Raw genomic sequence first — 18,753 nt, 5'->3', positions numbered from 1 at the left:
CTGCAATTTTATTTTGATGAATGATCAGGACTGTCTTTATGGACCGTGACAAAATTTTAGCTTTTGACCAACATTGTATCGATAATTGTGTGCATTTCATTTCTTTGTTATTGTAATTATAAAAAAAATTCAAATCTGTATTGGCCACTGCCCGAAACTATTTGTAAATTTTTTTGTGGGAAGCATGGGGGCTATGTAAGTAGGCTGTTTAGGTTTTTTTATTGGTAACGCCGCCGCCACGTAGCGCTCTGTATGAAAATCACTGGCTGTGCCATGTGCAGTCTGTGGCTGGTTTGCATTGTTGTAAGCCATTGTTGGGCAGCGGCAGCTGGATGCTAACAGCGCATAGCGTTGCGCAGTTGGAGGTGAGCTGCCAGCAGTGGTGGACGTTGGGAGAGAGATGGCGGAGTTCTGAAATTTGTAAGAATGGATGTCATGAACTGCTATATATATTATGACTATTAAGGTAAATACATTGTTTGTTCTCTATTAAAATCTTTCATTCGCTAACTATGCCTATCAGTAGTTAGTGCCTTCCGTAGTTTGAATCTTTTATTTAGCTGGCAGTAGTGGTGCTCGCTGTATTGCAGTAGCTTGAGTAACGAAGATTTTTGTGAGGTAAGTGATTTGTGAAACGTATAGGTTAAGGTTAGTCAGGGCCATTCTTTTGTAGGGATTTTTGAATGTCAGATTGAGTTGCGCTAAAAAAATTTTGTGTGTCAGTTTTAGCAGTCTTGCATAATTTCTCAAAGGGGACGTTTCAGCATGAACGCATTCAAAGGATGTCAAACGAACGAATAACTAGAATACATCCAGTACAAAAGAAATGTTGGGTGTCCTAAGAATAGATGGAAAGATCTGTGCAGTCTTCTTGAAACTGGAACAGCTACCGATGTCCAAACCAAACCTGCAAATGTTGATAATTATGAAAATGCAGTATACGATTTGTTTCAAAATAAAAGAACTGCTTATGCAGGAAAATGATTACCTTTAAGAAATTCAGAGTGGATTTGGAATCACACTAAAAGAAGGCATATTTTTCATTCTCCTGCGTTTCATATACATAATTGCAGATCAGCTTATACATAGTTATCGTATAATTCTTACGTGGGATGTCACCTTCTGGGCACACACTGGTTTCTTCCTCTAGTAAAAAAGAAAATAATAATTCGAAGGACCTTCTTTATGAACACAGTTTCAGGAAGAAATGAAGTTTGTCTGTAATAGTAACAGGAACATCTCATTAACTATTGGCACCTATTCATCAGGGATTACTTTATTAGTAAAACATGTTTTCTAATATTTGCAAAGGATTGTCATTCGAAACTCCACCAGCTGAGCTACAAATACTTTTGTTATAGTTTAGGATAGGTTTCATGGGGTTTTTGCATTTTCCTCAGTCCAACTTTTCACAGAATAATGCCTTTTCTCTAGCAGAACTCTCCGTTATGTGTATAGTTCTATTGTGTTCATTTCTGCTAATGCAAATGTATTCCTCTGTGATAACTGACTGAAGACTGACGCAGCATGAAAACCGTCTTGAAATTACAGTCTACTTCGGTGATGAGTTGAATGAGATGTATTTTCCAAAATATTTATAAGATATTAGGCATTATGTCCAGAAAGCCATGGTATTTATTCCGCTTAAATGAGTTATTTGGATCTATGTGAGTTTGAGTACGCTGATTGTACTAAACAGACAGGAGTGCTATTGATAAATAAAACGTGCAGTGTTAGAAAGTTTTCACCCTGGGGGCATATGTATGTAGGGAACGCTCTCAGTGAAACCCATGACCATAAGATTCAAACTATGTAACGGACCACCACACGGTTTTAAATTGCAGAGAAGTTTTAAGAATTTGTATTTTTCAAAAATTTTCATGTCGTTAGATTAGAATAGTTTAATCTATCTGCTGCAGTGTTTGACAAACTAAGATAGTGAAATGAGTTAAATGCAGTCTTTCACGTTAGAATAGTCTAAGGTATCTGCAGCCGAGTTTGACAATGTAAAATAATGAAATGAGTTCACTGCATTCATTCAAGATAAGTATAGTCTAAGCTATCTGTAACAGTATTTGACAACTCTACTGACAGAGTGTGCGAGATAAATGGTCTAAATAAGAAACACTGTTGAAAAAAAAACTGAAAAAATTAGAACCTAGGACCATTTTCTGGAGCCGTCCGGAGTGGCCGAGTGGTTCTAGACGCTACAGTCAGGAACCGCGCCACCGCTACAGTTGCAGGTTCGAATCCTACCTCGGGCATGGACGTGTGTGCTGTCCTTAGATTAGTTAGGTTTAATCAATTCTAAGTTCTAGGGGACTGATGAACTCAGAAGTTAAGTCCCATAATGCTCAGAGCCATTTTTGAACCACTTTCTGGAGCACTGTGGAGGCCTCAGGCCATATATTTCATTGGCATTTAAAATTCCTAAACCATGCCAGCTTATGCCTGGATTAAAATGCATTTTGCGATTACAGAGTACGGAAAAGTTATATAATATTAACATTTAAATTTATCAGCAGTCTGTATGTTAATTATGCATTATGACCTCAACAACTATGTAAACTATCTCAAACTGAACAGTTTTCACGCTAAATCCTGTTTGATTTTTATTGGAAATGTAAATAAATAGCCTATTATATTTACGATTTTAGTATCGACAGGTAATGAGGTAAATGTGAAAACTGCAGTTAGTGATGAGCATGTTGATGTTATATTAATGCAAGAACTAAAGGCTGCCTTAAAGACACCCAAAAACAGAAAATACCCAGCGAAAGACAATCACAAGTTGGAATTATTTAATTATATTTTTAAAATAATTACTCTTAAAGCTATTAAATTTTATACACACTTATAGTAAATATAGTAATATACCTGAAGACACGGAAACCGTAGTTGCTATCTGATTATTTACAAGATATTAGTCTTTTGAAATCTGAATACCAGATACACTAAATATGTTTTCAGATGTGTTCCTTACAGAAGAACATAATGGGTTTCCTTTGGGAAGATCTTGCTTAGACAGTGTTTTTTTCCAGTCTGCCATATTATTTTTCAACCATTAAAATTATATTTAAATTCACAAATTGAGAACTATGAAAAGTAGAATTAAAAAAGGTAGTAATTACAAAGTCAGAAGCGGCAATTAAATACGGCTACAAGAGTACAGGGTAACATAATCTTACAAAGTTCATCCTGTAGCGATCCAGATACGTTTCTCTTTTTGACAAAATTGGATATAAATATTTCATCAACTTGTCTGATCCAGCGGCAAGTGTGTACACTGCAAGTTGCTACTCAACTGAGTCTCTGCCGTGTCATTGTTGAATGCAGATAGTTATTCTGTCGTCGTAGAGCAGTAAAACTGCGTTCTGCTTCCCAGCTTTAAGCTTGGCATATAAGCATAAGCTTAGCAATGTTTCAATTTTAGCGAATAAATCTAGGACTGTTTTTTGTCATACACACATCAGAAAAATGCTTTGCATCACCCCAATTCCCAGAATTCCTGAAGATAGACGTTGACTGGATATTGTATCACAGACACAATCGCCTTGACTGTTCAGAGGTGTCATTAAACCCACCCAAAGATGTAAACAACCATGCATGATCAGCGCCTATTAGACAGAGGGGGTCCGACAGCCGATCAATTCCTGTCATTCCACCAGGAAGGAGGTACACGGCACGTGTTATCTGTAGTTCAACAATGCCTAGACGGTCAATACTGCGGATCGATTACTTTGTGCCAGGAAGGACTCTCAATAAGGGAAATGTCTAGACGTCTCAGAGTGAACCAAAGCGATGTTGTTCGGACATAAAGGAGATACAGAGAGACAGGAGCTGTCGATGACATGCTTCGCTCAGGGCACCTACGGACTATTGTTCGGCGGAACCCTGTCAGTAACGCCACCTTGTTGAATAATGCTTTTTGTGCAGCCACAGGACGTCGTGTTACGACTCAAGCTGTGCGCAATAGCCTGCATGATGCGCAACTTCACTCCTGACGACCATGACGAGGGCCATCTATGCAACCACGACACCATGTAGCGCGGTAAAGGTGGACCCCACAACATGCCGAATGGATGGCTCAGGATTGGCATTACGTTCTCTTCACCAATGAGTGTCACATATGTCTTCAACCAGACAATATGTCTCCAACGAGTTTGGAGGCAACCCGCTCAGACTGAACGCCTTTGATACACTGTCCAGGGAGTGCAGCAAGATGGAGGTTCCCTGCTGTTTTGGGGTGGCATTATGTAGGGCCGATGTACGCCGCTGCTGGTCATGGAAGGCGCCGTAATGGCTGTACGATACGTGAATGCCAGCCTCCGACCGATAAAGCAACCACATTGGCAGCATATTGGCAAGGCATTCGTCTTCATGGACGACAATTCGCGCCCCCACCTTGTGAATGACTACCTTCTGGATAACGACATCGCTTGACTAGAGTGGCCAGCATGTTCTCCAGACGTGAACCCTATTGAACATGCCTGAGATAGATTGAAAAGGGCTGTTTATGGGCGACGTGACTCACCAACCACTCTGAGGGATCTACGCCGAATCGCCGTTGAGGAGTGGGACAATCTGGACCACAAGAATTAATGCAAGAACTAAAGGCTGCCTTAAAGACACCCAAAACAGAAAATACCCAGTGAAAGACAATCACAAGGTGGAACTTGTGGATAGTATGCCATGACGAATACAGGCATGCATGAATGCAAGTGGACGTGCTTCTGGGTATTAGAGGAACCGTTGTTTACAGCAGTCTGGACCACCTCCTCTAAAAGTTTCACTGTATGGTGGTACAATATGCAATGTGTGGTTTTTATTAGCAATAAAAGGGGCGGAAATGATGTTTATGTTGATCTCTATTCGAATTTTCTGTACATGTTCCGGAACTCTCGAACCGAAGTGATGCAGAACTTATTTTGATGTGTGTGGAAACCAAAACATCTTTTCTGTCTTTCAGTCATTTTACATTGTATGGTAGGTAAAAGAATTCGAGTTTTGTTTCCAAAGTTTGGACTATCGGTCGGAGGCTGGCATTCACGTATCGTACATCCATTACCGCGCCTTCCATGACCACCAGACCTGCGACGTACGTCGGCCCCACATAGTGCCACCCCAAAACAGCAGGGAATCCCCACCTTGCTGCATGAATGCAAGTGGACGTGCTTCTGGGTATTAGAGGAACCGCTGTTTACAGCAGTCTGGACCACCACCTCTAAAAGTTTCACTGTATGGTGGTACAATATGCAATGTGTGGTTTTTATGAGCAATAAAAGGGGCGGAAATGATGTTTATGTTGATCTCTATTCGAATTTTCTGTACATGTTCCGGAACTCTCGAACCGAAGTGATGCAAAACTTATTTTGATGTGTGTGGAAACCAAAACATCTTTTCTGTCTTTCAGTCATTTTACATTGTATGGTAGGTAAAAGAATTCGAGTTTTGTTTCCAAAGTTTGGACTATCGGTCGGAGGCTGGCATTCACGTATCGTACATCCATTACCGCGCCTTCCATGAACACCAGACCTGCGACGTACGTCGGCCCCACATAGTGCCACCCCAAAACAGCAGGGAATCCCCACCTTGCTGCACTCTCTGGATAGTGCTTTTTGGGTATGGAGCTACCACATCATGTCCTTTCTCCTCCAACAACACTTTCTACGAGGAAACTTGTTTCTTCATACCAGACTGGTCAAGTATTCGATAGCTAAGCCCTTGGACAGCCATATCAATGATTTCAGAATATTCCTGTCTGTAAACGTCTTGAAGGGATAGAAGCTGACTGAATCCATGCCCTGGACAACACCTTTTTTCCTTGGAGGTTGTAGCTGTTCTGAGCTAAGCTTGCATATCTTAACAGTACGTTTTTTGTATTAGGAATAGAACTTTTTATTTGTTAAGTCCCTCAGTTATAAATTCAACTAATGAATAAAGTCCTGAGCCTGTTCCGTTGTCTCCTTGGAAACTGTTGTTCAAGGTTTCTATAAGCTCAATTACTTATTACTCTATTATGAAACTAAGGAATGTTTTGTCAGCCTCAAAAGCACTAATTAGGCCAATGCATCCTTCATATCGCTGTTCTCTAAGATCATTGAGTGTCTTATGAAACAAGGTATACTTTTTCAAAATTTCATTTATTTGTGACCGCTGGAAAAGCCATCTAGTAGAACATAAAGACCTGATCTTGGCAACATGCTGACTGCATATTCTTCAATAATACGTATAAATTCGTGTTTTGCTTTTGTGTTTGAAAATAGTACTCCTAACTGATGAGCTCTTTCCATGGAGATATTGTCAGTTCTTGAAATATCGCAGCTTTCTTCCATATCCAGATTACAGCAATGAGCGCCGCAGTGAATAAATTCTGCTGAAGGGTGCTTGTCAATTATAAATGATTGAATCACTTTATGAATCGAACTTGTGTTTCCCGCTCCACAAAACTTACTTTTAGGTAGATGCAGCGTAAGAGGAAGATCACAATTGACTACAGGTATATCTCCTCCTCATATACAATGAGTTTTATAGAACCTCAAAACACTTGCGTCAGGATGTAAATTGTCATCACATATCTTGCTGAAGAACTATTTTGTTCATGACCTGAAATGTCCCTTGTGCCATCACAAATCACTGAATAAATTGAAGAATTCAGTGATTTTCTTAAAAAATATTCTGTTCACAAGTTCTTCTATAAGGATTTCAATCAGTTTATTTTGTATCTTAGAATGGGTGTGACATTGTTCTCTTTGAAGATACAATTTCAAAGATAGTTTGTTTTCATTGCGGAGTTTCAACAGTTCCATTAAGTTTTCTTAAAAATTTCTGTCCCATCTTATAGCCATTCCTTATCTCGTAAGATATTTGAAACTACTAATAATGATCATCAATGATTCTGTGGCCATATTTTGTTCCTCAAATTTCAGTTGAAGTAATTTCCCCTAAGTAGGTGCTTTTAACTGAGTATGGCTCAATAAAGCCTGAGAATGAGCAGCACTCTTCTCGTGTGAGTCAGACTATGTGAAGTCACAGAAACCTCTTATACCAACTATTCTGGAAGCTAAATACTCCGACTGAAAGATGTTGCACAAAGAAACCATCTGGTAGGATTGCAAATTGATGTGGAGAGGGGCATCATGCAACGCTAACTTCAGACGTTACCAACTCTTCCGCAGCTGCAGCGACAAGTTTGGCGTCTCAGTTGTTGATGAACATGGAAATGAAAGAATTTTCAGATGAAAGTTCACCTGCATTCTCTTCCGAATTCCCAGAAAATGAACACACAGCTTGTAGAACAGGTTTCAGAATTCTATATGAAGTCAGAAATTTGTTGTAGCCCCTAAAAAGGGTATTTCAAGTTGATAGGAAATATTCTGTATTGTTATGGTCAATTAGTTAGTTACCTATTCGTCGTGCAGCTAAAAGGAATATTTTTTACAGTTCTCAATATTACCCAAGGTACACTACGATAATTTAACTCTGTGGCGTTTCTATTTTTTAATTTGTTTTTGATTTTATGGAAGAGTTTGTGAAGGCTGGACCTTTAATGACTGAACTTGAGTGGAATATTTACACCTTCCCTCTTGAGTGTATATTTTCGCATTCTTCTCAATGGAAACAATGGCTCAGCCTCTCACATACTGTTAAAGACAACCCAAATCGTTGAATCGGCTATTATCATGAAATGGTGAAATATTTCGAAACAAGAATATCACTACGCTCTTCCCAGAAATAAAATCTTCTTCCTCGCAAAATTTCGACTCAGTCGATTGAGTGAAACAGCAATAAACGAAGACTTCTCAGTTTTAATATTCTGCGTTATTGAAACTAGTTTAAGAAAGTGAAAATTGTCCGCCAATTTATTTTGTATTTTAAAGTGCATGGAGAAGGCTGGAAAGCAGTTACATTACTTTACAAGAATACCCTCAAAAATTCACATTCTGTGGTTTTCTTTTACTGGGTAATGTGGGCGAAGCCATGACAGGTAAACTGCTAGTTTACGTGGCGGGTAAATTGCTAGTTTTTTTTTTTATAAACCTTCTTGTAGGGAAGAATCAAGAACAAATAATATATACAGAACATAATAGGCTTGATGCTACATCTTAATGAGTTTAAAGAACAGTCGATAGGTTTCTATAACTACGTGTTTTACTACGTTTATTAATAAAAATGAGTAAATTGGAATACATTGTGTAATAAATTTTTACTGACCGTCATTCCTCGGCCTTTTAAAAAGAGAAAGTATCGAAGAATTGCCTTGAACTCTCTTCATAGCATACTTCTTGACACGTACAGTAACTGTAGCTTCATTACTATACCAACGCCAGACCGTAAGGGATTGTCGCACGGCGTTCGATTGTTAGCCGTCTCCCTCCTGGCTACCCACCAACAAACGTACAGGAAAACCAAGAAAATTCGTTCTTATCTACCCCGCTTTTTCATCACTCGTAGTCGTTCCAATACATTTCACTAAAACTGGGAGTATTAACAATTTAATGAATAATATAAGTGGAATTGATTTACTAGAACGTTAGTAAATCCTGCAAACCATTAATTCTTACTACAGAAGAGCTTTTAGTATGTGCTAATTTCCACTTCAACAAGAAATAGCAAAATATAATATGCCGCAATAAACAGTGTATATGATCCGTCACTTATTAATACAACGCCACAAAAAATAGGAAACAAACTGAACAGACAACGTCAAACTACACTCACAACTGACAGACCCCAGCAGTTAAATATGTAAAAATACCATATCTTGGTATAATTGGTATCATGTCTGACAAATTAGCAATGCTATTCAAAAAACACAAATGTAAATATCATTATCAGCACCAACAACCACCTGAGTATGAAGCTTATTCACAATACAGTGTTACCAGGTACAGATCCTAATTAATATGACATTTACAAAATTACCGAAAAATTTGAGAACTCGATTTAGAGATCACATAGACTGTGACAGATTGGATGAATGTAACAAAATACCGGTAACAACACACATTACAGACACAGGCCACCCTATGAAAATCGAAGACAATCTTAAAATTTTGCACAAAATCGGAAAAAGTAAAAAAAAATCACTATCATGGAAGAAATGGCAATTTTCATACACAGTACAAAGTACAGAGATAATATTCTTCATGAGATAACCGAGTTCGAAAGCTCAAACATCTTCAGTTGTCTGAAACCAGTTCTAATGCAACAGATTTACGATGTGCCAATGTGAAACGAATGACTTCCAAACTGTCAGTATCGTGAGTATCGCTTTGAAATGCGAGAGTAGGTACTGCTCCACACACTACAAGGTCGCCATATTGTGTTACGGAAAGTGCAGCTTTGGGATGCCAAAATCGTAACTGCAAGTCATGTAACAAATTCTGTCATACGATTTTTGCAGCATAATAATTGATGCAAAACTAAGTGCATCGCATACAGGCTCTGGTGTGAAACATAATAAACGACAAGACATAGCTCCACACCAAAATAAGACATCACTGTACATGAGTTTGTGGCCAACCACAGCTTTCCACCTCCCTCCCTCCAAATACCCCAACTGCCACTCCAGCAGCGAACAGTAAACAAAAAGTTCTATTATCATTTAGTTTAAGATAATTTATTTTTAAGTAGCTATATTCTGTATGCATAAACGCCTGAAGATGGTCAGAACATGCTCGAATGCGTTGCAATATGCTAAATAAAACATAAAACAAATAAATAAAGTGACTGGTAGCAGAAAATACAAATAAATAATAGGAAATCAGTTATGAGACTGAATACCTAATCAGTTTAACCGTCCACAGAAAAATCTGTTGGGATACATACTTTCTCTTAGGTGCTGTTATATAAATAAGTGAGGCAGTCCTCTGTGTAGCAGATATCGACTGGTTATAGTTACTTTCGAGATGATAGCTGGAAACCAAACGAGAGAGTTTCTCTCCTTAACTGAACGCCACGATATTATGAAACATTTAACTGGTATTTTCTCGGCAGACGATGGTAATTTGTAATGTAATTAATAACTCTAAATAGAGGGTCACTGGAGCAAAATTTGTTGTTCTTTGGAAGAGGCGGGGAAAGCATTTGGGCGTGCACTTCTTACCAAGAACCAATCGACATTCTCCACAAGTCATTTATGGAAACCATGAGAATGTCGAAAAAGATTATCGTGTTGGGTATTTGAACACTATATCTGTGCGGAAAATGAGCAAGTGTCTAAACTATTAAGATGCCTCATTCTGTTTAAAGTGTGTTTGCATACTGCTTCTGGCATTGCGCCTTCAGAAAAGATATTTCTCAGTCGTTGCATTACGAAAAAAAAAAAATTGCGATCGAAAGAATGCCAATAGTTATTGTCTACTCTCCAGAATTTCTAGGAAACCTCGTCTTTAAATTCGTAGAGTCAGTAGCAGACAAATTTCCGTTGAAGATATTGCTGTCCTTGTTCGTTACAGATATTGGTAGAAAAAAGTCTAAGGGACTACAAATGAACCGCATCTTTTTGACACTTTTCCCGTGTGTATGCACGTTTGTAGTGCCTAGCTTTGTTTATGAGATCATTTCCTCACAAGTGGAGGTATGCTTGTCTGAAAGTCACCTTGACCAAGTAAAGAGACTCGTGTAAAATTAAGAGCAACTGATGGCGTCAATACTTGTTATCAAAAAATGTCCTCCACACATACAAGTAATCTATGATGACTACCTAAAAACTGAAATTATAACAGCGGTTGATTTGATCTCACATTGCAACTGTTTAGTTTGGTTTGCCCGTGTTTTTAAGAAGAAAGATGCAATGTTCCTTCGGACATGCATGAGTATCGAAGGAATAGGCACTGCAGTGACTACAGTCATTATGAAATACATTAAATGTATTCGCAGATAGCAATACAAATAACCATCAGCTGTATAAGGGAATGACGGCAATGAAAATTTCTGCCAGACCGGGACTGGAAAGCGGATTTCCCGGTTTACATGAGTGCCGCCTTAATCGCTTTTTTTGTCTCATTTTGTTCGTTTCAGTTCCTTGCATCTGCTCGGGGCGGACGTCGCAAGACACCCGTTTCAGTTCGTCGTTGATCCATTAACTCAATTTTTTTTATTACAGAGGGCAGCTAACCCTCTTTTTTTTTTTTTTTTTTATTTGTATAAGGACTGCACAACACCCAGTCCCTGAGCGGAGAAAATCTCCGACCCAGTGAGGAATCGAACCCGAGCCGTTAGGTATGACATTTCGTCGCGCTGACCACTTTTTTTTTTTAACTTGGAAATCAAACGCTTTTTTTTGTTTTCTTTTAAATTTCTAATAAGACGCTACCCCCTTTTTTTTTTATCTGGACAGGAAAGGAAAAACTACAAAAAAATATGTCTATTTGCCACCGCCACTTGTATTCTAACAAAAAAATAAAATTAAATGCACCTCTTCAGGCGTTGGCACCTATCTACACCTATTCCAAAACAACTAACCTATTACTGCAAAGGTGTAGGAAAGGAAGAAAGTAGGGGGGAAGAAACATAGAGAGTAGCGATAAAAAAATGAAATTTGTTGTGAACAGGAACTTTTTTTTTTAGTTTATTGTATTGCATTTTTGTTTTCTTTATTTTTCTTTGTTTTTTTTTTGTATGTATGTTTTTATTTATTCATTTTTTTTGTATTATGGCAGTCGTTGCACCAGAATTCTAGGAGTCGCTTGCGCCGTCTGATTGGCGGAACATCCAAACGTGTCTTCTCGAAATTTTAGTGGGGATTCCGTGTGTAGTACGTTCAGAACATCATATCGGCAAAAAAGCATCAGCATCTCATGGCTTGGACGTTCCAGCTGGAAGGCGGGTCATGAAAGGCGCTCCGTAGAAAATTGGAAAAGAACTGCTTGTATCTGGGGTTGCGAACAAGTGCACAATGTCGATCGTTAAGGTACGTCCAATAACCTAGTTCTGATTTCTCATCGGGCCCAAAAAGGTAGCGGACTGTATGACCGCGTATCCAATTCACGGCATTAGTTTTTGTTGTGGGGTAATGAATCACATCCGGGAATAGAAGCGTCAGGAAAATAATCTGAGCAGGCGGCTGTCGGGTGAGGAAAGCCAGGATACGCTGCGCGAGCCTCCAGACGTCAGCAGACGGACCACATGAGAACCGATGAGCGTCCGTGTCCTCTACACCACAGTGAACACAGAGTGGTGTGTCAGCAAGGCGGATGCGGTGCAAACGAGATTGGTTGACCTGTTTGCCATTGACGGTGATATACCAGGTGGACTGAACGCTGGTGTCGAGGTAACCAGCATGCACTGCTTTCCACACACGGCGCCATATGATCTGGGGAAACTTGTGTTCAATGGGGTTGGGGGTTTGACACATTTGTAAGGTGTCGTATACAGTCTTTGTCTGGAGTATACGGAGAAGGGGTAAGGAGTGCAGAATGTAACTGATTTCAAAGAAGAAGTACCGAAAGTGATAAAAGGGGGGTGGAATGTCGGATAACATGACCGGGGCTGACATGGAGACTGGTGCGTATTCACGCAAAAGCAGTCCGGTCAGGCTCGTCGGGCAGCGACGCCAGACTTTCAGTTGGGAGCTAACAAAAAGTGCGGTAACTCTGTCTGGCACATGGAATAAGCCCACTCCACCACGCTCCCGCGGGAGGGCAAGTGAGGAATATTGAACTTTAAATAACATCCCGGCACAGACAAAGGATCCCATCGCCATCAACATACGACGTGCGAGGGTAATCGGAACCGGGAACACTTGTGCCACATGGGGGATGCGTGAGGCGTGATAAACATTCACGTATTGCGCGCGCTGTATAATGTCGAGGGATCGAAGCCGGTGGTCCACAAGGCCAGCCCTGATCGTTTGTAGGAGACGTCGACCGTTGGTTGCCGCTGAGCGACGGAGGTCATTCATAAAATCAATGCCCAAACAGCGGACACTGGTGGCCACACTTAGAGGAGCGACAGATCTTTCTGGTAGACCCTCACCAATGAGCAGAACCTTCGATTTGGAAATGTTAAGAGAACTGCCCGATGCCTCCCCATAAGTCGTCACCCAAGTCAGAGCAGCGCGAACATCGTCTTCATTGCGGAGGTAGAGGACTAGATCGTCAGCATAGGCTGTACAACAGAAGCGGTGCCCATGCAATGTCAGGCCCACCAGGCGTTGGCGAAGCCCCTGTAGGAGGGGCTCTAATGCCAAAGCATACAGTATCGTGGAAAGTGGGCATCCCTGTCGGACAGAGCGCTCGATCGCTAGAGGCGCGGTGAGGCGACCATTACAGAGTATTCTTGAAGTTGCGCCGCTCAAGAGCCGCATTACCACGGTGATTGTACGAACCGGAAAACCCATGTGTTGGAGGACCGATTTCAGAAAAGTATGGTCGACACGGTCGAAAGCTTGACGGAAGTCAAGCGATGCCAATGCGCCAGGTAAATGTCGCGAGCGCGCGAGCGCAATCATGTCCCTATAACGGCAAAGGGCCGTATGGATGTTGTTGTCACCGCCCAACGAAGTCTGATCAAGGGAGGTGACGGATCTTGCTGCCTTCTTGAGGCGTGAGGCCAACAAACGGGTGAAAATTTTCATGTCACTGTTGAGTAGAGTGATGGGCCGGTAATCACAGATCCGTGATCGCCCATGTGGCTTAGGGACCAGGATGATGACCCCATCAAGGAAGGTGGCTGGGATCATCGTTGTGGGTGACATCAATTCACGACAGATGGACGTCCAAGCAGGTAACAAAAGGTAGCTAAAATACTTGTAAAAGTCGAGGGGGAGGCCGTCAGGTCCAGGGGACTTGTTGGCAGCCCCCACCTTGATTGCATCTAGGACTTCATCAGAGGTCACTTGTTCCTGAAGTTCTTGAGCCACATCCTCTGGCATGGTGTTGACAGTCATTGCTGCCACCTCCTCAATTAAGGTCGGGGGATGAGGGACGGCAGCGAACAGTTGACGGAAATGAGAATAGAAAGCGTGACCAATGTCGCATTGCGTAGTGTGTCGTCGTCCTTCCGCATCTGTGAGATCGTGGATGAGGGTTCGACGACGACGTCGGCGTTCCCTGAGAAGGTGGTACATCGATGGCGTTTTATGAGGCATATGGTCACGGGTGCAGGATCTGACAAGAGTCCCTTCTAAGCGCCGTCGCGTGAGGGAAGTGATCTGCGCTTTAGCACGATGCACCATCATCTGACGATCAGGAGAGAAGGCCATCGAAGTGCAGTCACGAAGGACTGCATAATAAAAGTCCATGGTGCTCGCTTGCCAGGCTTTGAAGTCTTTGCCATATCCTATCAGCGCCCTGCGCAGAGCTGGTTTCGCGCATGATACCCACCACGATAAGGTGGATGCGTAGGCGGGGCGACGACGATGACAGAGGGCCCACGCATCCTCAACGATTCGTCGGCAGTCAGGGACAGTCAGGTGGGAAACGTTGAATTTCCACAAGCCGCGGCTGTGCCACACTTGTTGGCGGGCGAGGACGACATCGCAGATGTAGGCGTCATGGTCAGAGAAAGCCAGAGGCCATACTTCGGCATGTCGAGTGTCGGCAGCAAGGGAACGTGTGAGGTATATACGATCGAGACGACTAGATGAATGCGCCGTATAATATGTGAAACCTGCACGGGTGCCATGCACCTTTGTCCATGTGTCAACAAGCTGGAGTCTGTCGATGATGACGGAGAGGGCCGCACAAGGGGAATGATGCGGTAATTGATCTTCAGGCCTTTGCGTGGAGTTGAAATCGCCACCGAGGACCATATCATCTAGGGGACCCTCAAACAGCGGCGTTACCTCGTCAGCAAAGAAAGTGTGTCGATCACGACGTCGACTGGAGCCGGACGGCGCATATACATTGAGGATACGGACGCCGAACAGCGTGAGAGCCATACCCCTAGAGTTAGCAAGGTACACTACATCTTCAGCAGGGAGTCCAGAACGGAGGAGGATGGCAACTCCACTACCGTTGTCAGAAGCATGGGAGATGTGTGCCACGTAGCCAGTGGGGGCATGGAAATCGGCGACAAACACTTCTTGGAGGAGGGCAATGTCGACATCAGCAGCATAAATGGTCTCACAGAACATTGCCAGTTTATGGGGGGCCCGAATGGTGGCCAGATTCATCGTCGCTATGCGGTAATGTTGGGGGCGTGCTCCCACCATTGGCACAGATGTTCCGGCAGAGATGTCTGGCTGGCGTGTAACATCTGACGTAGTCACCATTGTCGTAATCACTGGCTGGAAGGTGGGTCAGGCACCTCCATGGGGCACTGCCTGATGGGAGGACCACCATCTCGAACTGCTCCTTCGTCGATATCATCAGCCCAGGAGACTGGAACAGACGGTGAGCGACTGTCACACTCCTCGGGGGCGAGTTGTAGCGACGCTGCTGTAGTGGGGTCCAGGGAGGCACCCTCCTTGGAATCCGTCATATTCGTGTGAGATCGTTCTTCAGATGGGACATCAGGAGCAGCCTCTCCTGTCGTCAGAACGCTCGAAGGGAGATCACTGTCGTGTATCAGCTCCACTGCCTGTGATGCCACATGAAGAAGTGTGTCGTCAGATGGCGTTTGACTCCTCTTCTTCCGTTTTCTGGGCGACCGTTGCTTTCGGAGGTGCTGTTCTGAATCAGAATGTGGATGTTCGATGTCCGAGGTCGCGCCAGTCTGAAGAAAGGCAGAGGTAGGCACCGCATTCGCGTCGATGTCCATCGAGCTCTAGAGAGTTGGTGGTGTCGTAGCCGTCAGAGGAGATGGTGCCGGTGAGGCCATGGCGGCACCGTCATTTCCAGTGGGGAGTGCCGGGTGGAGAAGAGGTGCTTCCTGAAGTGACGCATCGGGGCTGCGTACGGCTGTGGCGTAGCTATCTGGTAAAGAAGCGGCCGTCACTTTGGGAGCTGAGTCACTGGTCGGGACCTGGAGCAAACGTCGGCGGAGACATTCTGACCGAACATGGCCCTCCTGTCCGCAACCGGCACACGTCCGCGGCTGGCCATCATACATAACGATGGCTCGCACGCCACCTATCAGCAGATAGGATGGTACATGTTTGGAGAGTTCGATTTTGATTTGGCGGACACCATTCAACACGTTGTATGTCGTGAATGTCTGCCATTTCTCCGCGATGTGCCCCACAACATTGCCATAGGGTCGGAACGCTTCGACGACCACATCTTGCGGCACTTCGAAAGGGAGCTCAAAAACCCGGATTGTTCGAAGTCCGAAACCAGCGTGATCGACCGTCACCTCTCCAATATGCCCGTCAGAATGTTTGAACTTGAGTCCGCGTGCGTGTTGTCGAACTACGTTAGCACACGCTTCCTCCGTCGTCATCTTAATATAGACGATGCTGCTAGTGATAGAGAAATGAATACCTATCACTTCCTGAGGGTCCAGACGTAGCTCTTCGCGAATGAATTGCTCAATTTCAAAAGCGCGTGGTCTAGCATGTTCGGCTTGGAATGTTACTTTAACTGTCACTCGGCGATAACAGTGCGCCATGAGGTGCAATATAAATGGACGCTACACAACACGAAATACCGCGACGCGGAAGTAAACAAACTACGGTGCGCTGTCCGGCGCGCGGAGCCGGTCCGCACGCGACCACGGCCGAAAGCCGACTGTGGCCCTCTGACCGAACACGCTGAGCCAACGTGCCGGCTTTTTTTTTTTTTTTGTTCGTTTTATTTCGTTGCATCTGCTCGGGGCGGACGTCGCAAGACACCCGTTTCAGCTCTTAGTTTATCCATTAACTCAGTTTTTTTTTTTTTTATTACAGAGGACTGCTAACCCTCTGACCGAACACGCTGAGTTACCGTGCCGGCAACTTTGACTGTCCGTGGACCTCTCATGGCTCAACTTCCATGTGTTGTCGTTCGTGCGTCACAGCCTGTACTCGTACTCAAATTATGGAATTCCTGTGCAAGGGAGGACATTTTAATCGAAAGTCGGTGTCTGGGATCGGCGGATAAATACGATATTTCAGTGACTGGTATTTATTTTGGTCGGGAAAATGAAGTAAAGATAGGTCCTAATACGTAATTGATCATAAAGATAAGACCTATTTACCGTAGCGCTTCACAAGAAGAGCCTAAAATCGCAATACATCTCAGAAACTGATGATACCATACAACAGGTGTTATCATGCTGAGAAAAAACTTTGCAAAACGCTCGAAGCTAGTGACAGACACACTCAAACTCCACCTTTCAGGTGGTGGGAAAAGGGTAGGTGTGTAAGGTAATATCTTTATTCTTTTTGGCTGGCAATACGTTCAAGTGATGAGCTACCGGTGTTGGACAGAGAGGAGTTTAAAATCTGTATTACCTGAGGACAGTATCTTTCGTTGTTTGCCGACAGAGTTCGCTACAGACGTCTGCTCAAAAACCAGCCCAGGTAACTTAAGCCAATACACACTACCACAACTGATGGAAAAAATGCATCACAGTTCTAATTACACTTCGAAATTGTCATGAAAAAACCAGCACTCCTAATGAACGGGTCATAATGCAACGCATGTACTGGGGAAAATCGCTGTCCTAAAAGACTGCAGAGGGATGATGATTGAATATGCGTTCTCGATAGGCATCAACAAACTGCCGGAATTCGAGGCCCTCTTCCTCATGCCTTCCCTCCCTCCCTCCACCCACCTATGTGGAGTTTTCACACAGCCATCTTCTCGTCCGTGCTTTGCGTGGACGCTGACCGCCTTGAGGCAACGATCCTTCGCCAACACAATAGCAAGTATAGACAACTAAATAATAGGAGATAAAAGGACAGCCGCCCCAAGCGTTCGTCTGAAATATAGTGACGCAGCCTCCTTCCCCACCCCCCTTCCCCCCAAAAATGCAGCCCCCATAGTCAGGGGGCGACCACTCGCAGACAAGTTACACTCCGAACGCTTCAAATAGGCATGTCGTTCTGCTATGGAGAACAGTTTTATTTAACATCAAAATAACTCTTTCTTGCAATCTGTGCATTCCTCTCGAACAACAAAGAAATTCTGGAGAACGCTCCAGATAGCTTTTTCAAACGGCTAGCTGCTCCGAAAAGCAATTCACTGTTCTCCTGTGGCTCCAGTGCCACTCCTCTGTGGTCACTGGTCTCACTAGACCATCCGCTTCCCTCCGGGGTCAATTGCGAGACGCTGCATGCGCTAAAGTGGCGGCCCCTACTGGCAAAAGCGACTGCAGCCTCACACTGCAGTTACACGTAATAGAGAGCGGGGTGCTGTCATCCCTCAGAACAAAACTGTGATAAATGACGGCTAGCCCGACTGCGGGTTGTTTGTCTAAAGGGACAGCCGGAGTCGAGAGCACGATGTCCTTTGCACTGATCCGCATAAAATTTTGTCATCTGTACAGGAGGAAGACAATATCCAGCAAATTTTCAATCATACGAGAAGGCTCCAGTGTTGTTCCTTCATAAGCAGTGTAAAAAAAAAAGCTTGGAACATATAGTGATATCATGATCGTATGGATAGAAGTGACATAAAAACGATAAAACTAGGAAAAATGACGGGAAATATGTATAAATTGAGCAGAAACGCGCCGAAATTTGGTGAAATTGAGAGAGTACTTGCACGTATTCTGATTGGTGCAGAACAGTTCTTGTACATGGAAACGACTATACGACAGCAAGAGGCATAAGAGAAAATGTTGAGATGGAAGCTCCGGGAACTGGGGAAACAGTCCTTTCTTTTTCGTCACGGCAACACTCTATGTCAATTGGGGTAACAGTGATGCACTTGAGTTGACAGC

Source organism: Schistocerca gregaria, chromosome X, assembly GCF_023897955.1.
Source record: "Schistocerca gregaria isolate iqSchGreg1 chromosome X, iqSchGreg1.2, whole genome shotgun sequence".
Classification (NCBI taxonomy): domain Eukaryota; kingdom Metazoa; phylum Arthropoda; class Insecta; order Orthoptera; family Acrididae; genus Schistocerca; species Schistocerca gregaria.
Note: the sequence above shows the minus strand (reverse complement) of the source record.